General features: G+C 42.7%; 1 long non-coding RNA gene across 1 annotated transcript in view; it reads left to right on the plus strand.

Annotated features, from left to right (window-relative positions):
* The first annotated feature begins 6,436 nt into the window (after positions 1-6,436).
* LOC139024448 (uncharacterized) overlaps positions 6,437-7,582 on the plus strand; it is a 10,898-nt gene continuing 9,752 nt past the window's right edge. The window contains exons 1-2 of the long non-coding RNA XR_011475766.1: positions 6,437-6,636; positions 6,932-6,993. This is a non-coding gene — a long non-coding RNA (uncharacterized lncRNA). The remainder of the gene's footprint in view (positions 6,637-6,931; positions 6,994-7,582) is intronic.

A 7,582-nucleotide genomic window follows, 5' to 3' on the forward strand; every position in this document is an offset into this window, starting at 1 on the left:
ATATTTGTCACGTGCGCTGATACACATCTCAGCATGTCAATAACATGAACTAGATGGGGTGTATCAGCATGTCAATAACTAGATGGGGTATATCAGCATGTCTAGAACTAGATGTATAATCAGCATGCTAGAACTAGATGGGGTATATCAGCATGTCTATAACATGAACTAGATGGGGTATATCAGCATGTCTAGAACATGAACTAGATGGGGTATATCAGCATGTCTAGAACATGAACTAGATGGGGTATATCAGCATGTCTAGAACTAGATGGGGAATATCAGCATGTCTAGAACTAGATGGGTATATCAGCATGTTAGAACTAGATGGGGTATATCAGCATGTCTAGAACTAGATGGGGTATATCAGCATGTCTAGAACTAGATTAGATCAAATCAAAGTTTATTTGTCACGTGCGCTGAATACAAACAGGTGTAGTAGATCTTACAGTGAAATGCTGAATACAAAAGGTGTAGAAGATCTTACAGTGAAATGCTGAATACAACAGGTGTAGTAGATCTTACAGTGAAATGCTTACTTATAGGCTCTAACCAATAGTGCAAAAAAGGTGTTAGGTGAACAATAGGTAAGTAAAGAAATAAAACAACAGTAAAAAGACAGGCTATATACAGTAGCGAGGCTACATACAGACACCGGTTAGTCAGGCTGATTGAGGAGTATGCTACTGTACATGTAGATATGGTTAAAGTGACTATGCATATATGATGAACAGAGAGTACCAGTAGCGTAAAAGAGGGGTTGGAGGGTGGCGGGACACAATGCAGATAACCCGGTTAGCCAATGTGTGGGAGCACTGGTTGGTCGGCCCAATTGAGGTAGTATGTGCATGAATGTATAGTTAAAGTGACTATGAATATATGATAAACAGAGAGTAGCAGCAGCGTAAAAATGGGGGGTGGGGGTGCACACAATGCAAATAGTCCGGGTAGCCATTTGATTACCTGTTCAAGAGTCTTATGGCTTGGGGGTAAAAATGTTTGTCTTCTGTTAGTCCAACTGGGTAACCAGGCTACAAATGCATACACGGGAAGTGTTTTCACTTATTGAGAGAACATTTTACAGTGGTGTACGAGGGGAGATTTCATTACAGACATTACATGAATTACTACACTTCTAATAATACATGCAATAAAATGCAAATTAATTACTTAAAAATCATACAATGTGATTTTCTGGATTTTTAGTTTTAGATTCCGTCTCGCACAGTTGAAGTGTACCTATGATAAAAAATTACAGACCTCTACATGCTTTGTAAGTAGGAAAACCTGCAAAATCGGCAGTGTATCAAATACTTGTTCTCCCCACTGTATATGGATCTGTTGAGCTGAAAAAGAAGTGATGAGCATAGCTTTTGCATTGTTATGATTTGAACAAGTGTTTTCATGACCAATGTTTGACATCAGTGACAGTAAGACTACGTACATCGTTTGCAAACTCATCTCACCCGGTCAGTGATGTTGTCCATGATGATGTCCAAAATCAAGAAGTTTGTTGGTCACTATTGAAGCGATCTCGGTTTCCCGATTTGCACTCCAAATGGTTCAGCAATCACCCATTTGCTGAAGAGGTCAGTCATGGTTAAGGGCATACTGGTTACCAGTCATGGTTCAAGACTCGGCCAAACTGAGCAATCGGCGGTGAAGGGCCTTGGTCAGGGAGATGACCAAGAACCTGATGGTCACTCTGACAGAGCTCCAGAGTTCCTCTGTGGAGATGGGAGAACGTTCCAGAAGGACAACCATCTCTGCAGCACTCCCCCAATCAGGCCTTTATGGTAGAGTGGCCAGACGGAAGCCACTCCTCAGTAAAAAGGCACATGACAGCCCACTTGGAGTTTGCCAAAAGGCACCGAAAGGACTCTCAGACCATGAGAAACAAGATTCTCTGGTCTGATGAAACCAACTCTTTGGCCTGAATGCCAAGCGTCACATCTAGAGGAAACCTGGCACCATCCCTACGGTGAAGCATGGTGGTGGCAGCATCATGCTTTGGGGATGTTTTTCAGCAGCAGGGACTAGGAAAGTAGCCAAAACAATGTAGGAGTGGCTTCGGGAAAAGTCTCTGAATGTCCTTGAGCGGCCCAGCCAGAGCCTAGTCTTGAAAACGATCGAACATCTCTGGAGAGACCTGAAAATAGCTGTGCAGCAACGCTCCCCATCCAACCTGACAGAGCTTGACAGGATCTGCAGAGAAGAATGGGAGAAACTCCCCAAATACAGGTGTGCCAAGCTTGTAGCGTCATACCCAAGAAGACTCAAGGCTGTAATCGCTGCCAAAGGTGCTTCAACAAAGTACTGAGTAAAGGGTCTGAATACTTATGTAAATGTATATCAGTTTTTTAAATTTAATACTTTGCAAAAAATAAATACATCCGTTTTTGCTTTGTCATTATGGAGTATTGATGAGGAAAATTAACAATTTATTCAATTTTAGAATAGGCTGTAACGTACAAATGTGGAAAAAGTATGGGTCTGAATACTTTCATAATTACTGAATGTTAGGAGAGTTGGGGTCAGGGGTTATATGTTAGGAGAGTTGGGTCAGGGGTTGTATGGTAGGAGAGTTGGGGTCAGGGGTCGTGTACTATATGTACAGCTAATGTTTGCGTTCCAAATGTCCACATATTCACTATTTAGGGCACTGTAGAGCCCCGGTCAAAGATGCCCTAAATAGTGAATAGGATCCCGTTTGGGAATCATATCTTTTTATACTTTCTGTGAATGTTGACGAAGGAAAAACTATTCTTGATGTTGGAATATTCTGTTAAAGAAAATGTGATTTTTTTTTCAACAATTGTTTTCCTATGATTTATGTTTCCTCTTTTACTTGAATGTGTCCAACCCATTAAATTACATTCTCACATTAACATCAATATATTCAGACTAGAAAAAAACTCTCAGAGCAAACAAAGTTCTCATTATCGAGCCTGAATGCCAGTCTGTTCGTGCCATCATGCCAACTCCTTGTCTTGCATTGGCTTGACAATGAGATCGAGTTGACAGAGAGCACAAACAGATCTAGGACCAGGCTAAATTAAGACCATCATGACAGAGTTGGGGGAGGGAAGTATGTATTTGCCATTATAACAGACTGGTATTTATTAAAATACTTGTAAACTACATACAGTATGGCATGTACTCATTTCATAGTCAACAAGCAGACACAAATGTAATATGGCTGAAAGGTGCTCACACCCTGAAGTCACGTGAACAGACAAAGGCTACATACCAAATGGCACCTTAATCCCTACAGCAGGGTTTTGCCAGACGTGGTCCTGAGAACCCAAGGGTGTGCACCTTTTGGGTTTTGCCAAAGCACTACACAGCTGATTCAAAGAATCAACTAAATATCAAGCTTTGAAATCCGCTGTGTAGTTTCAGGGCAAAAACCAGAACGAGGGCCGAGATAGGGAAACCCTTCACTGCAGAATGGTACCACTTTTAACCAGAGCAAAGTAGTGGACTATTACCACTAGTAGGAATAGGGTCCATTTGGCATGCAGCCAAAAAACAGCCCTGGTCAACAAGTTCCAACAACAGAGGGGTGTGTTAAAAAGTGCAACAACATATTGAACACAGATGAAATGCAATCAATTGAAGATGACATGTTTATTTCCTCAAAATGTTGTTCTATACAACATATTTCTATCTGACTGTTCTTCCTGGACAGAACCCCTGACTTGTCACTATCTGACTGTTCCTTCCTGGACAGAACCCCTGACTTGTCACTATTCTGACTGTTCCTTCCTGGACAGAACCCCTGACTTGTCACTATCTGACTGTTCCTTCCTGGACAGAACCCCTGATTGTCACTATCTGACTGTTCCTTCTGGACAGAACCCCTGACTTGTCACTAATCTGACTGTTCCTTCCTGACAGAACCCCTGACTTATCACTATCTGACTGTTCCTTCCTGGACAGAACCCCTGACTTGTCACTATCTGACTGTTCCTTCCTGGACAGAATCCCTGACTTGTCACTATCTGACTGTTCCTTCCTGGACAGAACCCCTGACTTGTCACTATCTGACTGTTCCTTCCTGGACAGAACCCCTGACTTGTCACTATCTGACTGTTCCTTCCTGGACAGAACCCCTGACGTGTACTATCTGACTGTTCCTTCCTGGACAGAATCCCTGACTTTTCACTGGCACCCTATTCCCATTTAGAGCACTACTAGGACCCTGGTCAAAAGTAGTGCACCTATATAGGGAATTGGTTGCCATTTGGACATGAAATTGACAGAGGCTTTACAGAGAAAGAAGCAAAAGAGGTCACTTATAGGAAGAGATTGGAAGGCATTCATTCAGCTAGGTTCACCTGTAAAGGCTTGGTGCAGAAAGCTTTAACTGATCTCACAGCATGTGTGGAAACACAAGGCGCTGGCACTTCACTTAACACCCGGTGTCATAATACGTCATAACCATGTCATATGTCCTAACAGCTGTCATAACATGTTCATAACACTGTCATGACATATTTTAGACTGTTGTGTTATTTTATTTTATAAATTAGTTTTTTTCCTGACAGAAGTTCTTTCATTTGAAAGTTTGTTTCTTAAATATTTTGTTGTTGTTGTAGTAATGAATTCCTTAATGTCATGATTTTTCATATTTTAAATAACTTGTAGAAAATATACTTTATAACATTGTCATGAAGCATTACGACCATCATAATCATATAAGCCAGACAGCTATCACGTACAAGTCCTTATGTCAGTCATCAGTCACACAGAGGGTGTCTGTCCTGCTCCTGAATTCATCCCAGTCATCAGAAACAGAGCATTGTAGGGGGGGGGGGGGGTAGGTGCATGTCTGACATCAATGTGTACGCAATTACAATTTAATATGGTCATTTAAAAAATATATATACAAACAATGTTGGCATGTAGGCTATGGTGTAATGGAAGCTTTGCCTTGTAGGTTTGGACTCTTATGTAGGTGTTATAACCAGCCATAAAATAACACACTATGTCACAACAGGTCTAAATATGTCTTGACAGTGTTATGGCCATATTATGACAAGTTATGTCAATGGTTATGACAAATGTCATAACGTGTGATGACGCTGGGTGTCAAGTGTTAGCCACAAAGGCTTATTATAGTGGACGTTTTGACATTCCTAAAAACGGGCTATGTCAAACGATACCCTAATACTAACCCTATACTGAACCATTCAGTTGTTGTGAAGATTTAACCAAGTTTGTTTGATGCCTTCATCCTGACTACTGCTGCCTTCTTGAAAAAGAGACTGCCTGAAATGGGACTTCCTGGTTCAGTTAAGAATGCCATTCCGAACACCGTGCCCTTTGTGGGAATTAAGATGCCGTTAGGGACACAGCCAATAGCGGTCAACTGATTTAACGTCTAAATACAACCTGCATGGAAACGAGAGAGAGACAACAACAAAAAAGACCGATCGTTTAATAAAAATAAAAAACTAAATCTCATATTTGGTTGGGTGAAGAATTTTGTAGTAAAAATTAAAAAAAAGGCCAAAAAGGTTCTTGCTTTCAGTTTCTGTACCCGCTTGTGCTTGATAGGATACGTTTTAATAGAACGTTTTACCACTAAACTACATTTACGCAGTATTCAGACATTTCATTCTTGGCTGTCATCTACAGCGCAAAATCTGTTGTTTAAAAATAAAAATAAAAAATCAGAATATGACTTTTTGTTTATCTGACAACACCGGTGTTTTGCATTGCACACTAAAGACTGGTAGCAGAGAGGGGACCTTCATGTTCGCTGTGCTTTCACCGTAAGGTTACCAAAATAAGCACCAACGGCCTATGAAACAGAGTTTTTAAACATGATTACTCTGGTAAATAAGGCTCTGGTAAAAAAAAAAAATAAGTAACTTGATGGAAATGACGATGTTTAATTTTATCCTGGGTTGTCAGAACATCAGAGAAAACGCTTTGCAACAAGAACCAAGGTAGTTTCCTCCGTGTGGTTTGTAATGAACATACTCTAACAAGAATACACGAGACATTACCCTTAACACAAGGGCCCGGAGTTATTCCAAATGGCACCATATTCCCTATATAGTGCACCACTTTAGACCACAACCATGACCATTGGTCCTGGTTGAAAGTAGTGCACTATATAGGGAATAAGATACCATTTGAGATGAACCCAAGGCTTGACCAGGCCCTAAATATACCTGAACCAAAGTCTCCTGGCCAGGTTACGAGGCAACCAGGAAAACTCCTGGCCCTAAACAAAGTGAACACACAGGATTAGTCCCAAATGGCACCCTATTCCCTATGTAGTGCACTACTTTTGACCAGGTAGTGCACCGTTATAGGGTGCAATTTGGGATACACACATAGTTCAGTTCAATCCACGTGTGAGAACAGGTCGGAGTCATATTGATAAGGTGAGAACAGGCGGAGTCATATTGATAAGGTGAGAACAGGTCGGAGTCATATTGATAAAGTGAGAACGCTTAGTGAATTGACCGGATCATGACTATGTATGGCTCCGGTCAATCAGTCAGTCAGTTTCTATCCCACCAGCAGTCAGGTCAGTTTCTATCCCACCAGCAGTCAGTCAGTTTCTATCCCGCCAGTCAGCCAGTCAGTCAGTTTCTATCCCGCCAGTCAGCCAGTTCAGTCAGTTTCTCCCGCAGTCAGCCAGTCATCAGTTTCTATCCCGTCAGTCAGTCAGCCAGTCAGTCAGTTTCTATCCCGCCGTCAGCCAGTCAGTCAGTTTTCTATCCCACCAGTCAGCCAGTCAGTCAGTTTCCTATCCCACCAGCCAGCCAGTCAGTCAGTTTCATCCACAGTCCAGCCAGTCGTCAGTTCTATCCCACCAGTCAGCCAGTCAGTCGTTTCTATCCACCAGTCAGCCAGTCAGTCAGTTTCTATCCACCAGTCAGCAGTCAGTCAGTTTCTATCCACCAGTCAGCCAGTCAGTCAGTTTCTATCCCACCAGTCAGCCAGTCAGTCAGTTTTCTATCCACCAGTCCAGTCAGTCAGTTTCTATCCCACCAGTCAGTCAGTCAGTTTTATCCACCAGTCATTCAGTCAGTTTCTATCCAGCCAGTCAGTCAGTCAGTTTCTATCCCACCAGTCAGTCAGTCTGTTCTATCCACCAGTCAGTCAGTCAGTTTCTATCCCACCAGTCAGTCAGTCAGTTTCTATCCATCTGTCTGTCTGCTGTCTGTCTGTCTGTCTGGTCTGTCTGTCTGTCTGTCTGTCTTGTTGTCTGCTGTCTGTCTGTCTGTCTGTCTGTCTGTCGTCTGTCTGTCTGTCTGTCTGTCTCACGAGAGCGGGTGGATGGAGAATGGGAGGAGCTTCTTCAGTTGCCAGTCTTGGGAGTCTGAGGCTCCATGAAGGCAGGGTTGTAGGCAGGCTGGGCAGAGAGGAAGTCGGGCTGGGCGGGAGGTGCACAGGATAGGCTGGCTGAGGCTGGGCTGAGCCTGGAGGGTAAAGCAGCTGTCCTGGACTCGACCCAGCCTGATAAAGACACTGGGATAGCAAGGAGGATGCTGGACCTGGTAAGAGAGGAGAGAGAGAGAGGACATTAAACACCCACACCAGAGACACGGAGAACACA

Source organism: Salvelinus sp. IW2-2015, unplaced genomic scaffold, assembly GCF_002910315.2.
Source record: "Salvelinus sp. IW2-2015 unplaced genomic scaffold, ASM291031v2 Un_scaffold1517, whole genome shotgun sequence".
In the NCBI taxonomy this organism is placed as follows: domain Eukaryota; kingdom Metazoa; phylum Chordata; class Actinopteri; order Salmoniformes; family Salmonidae; genus Salvelinus; species Salvelinus sp. IW2-2015.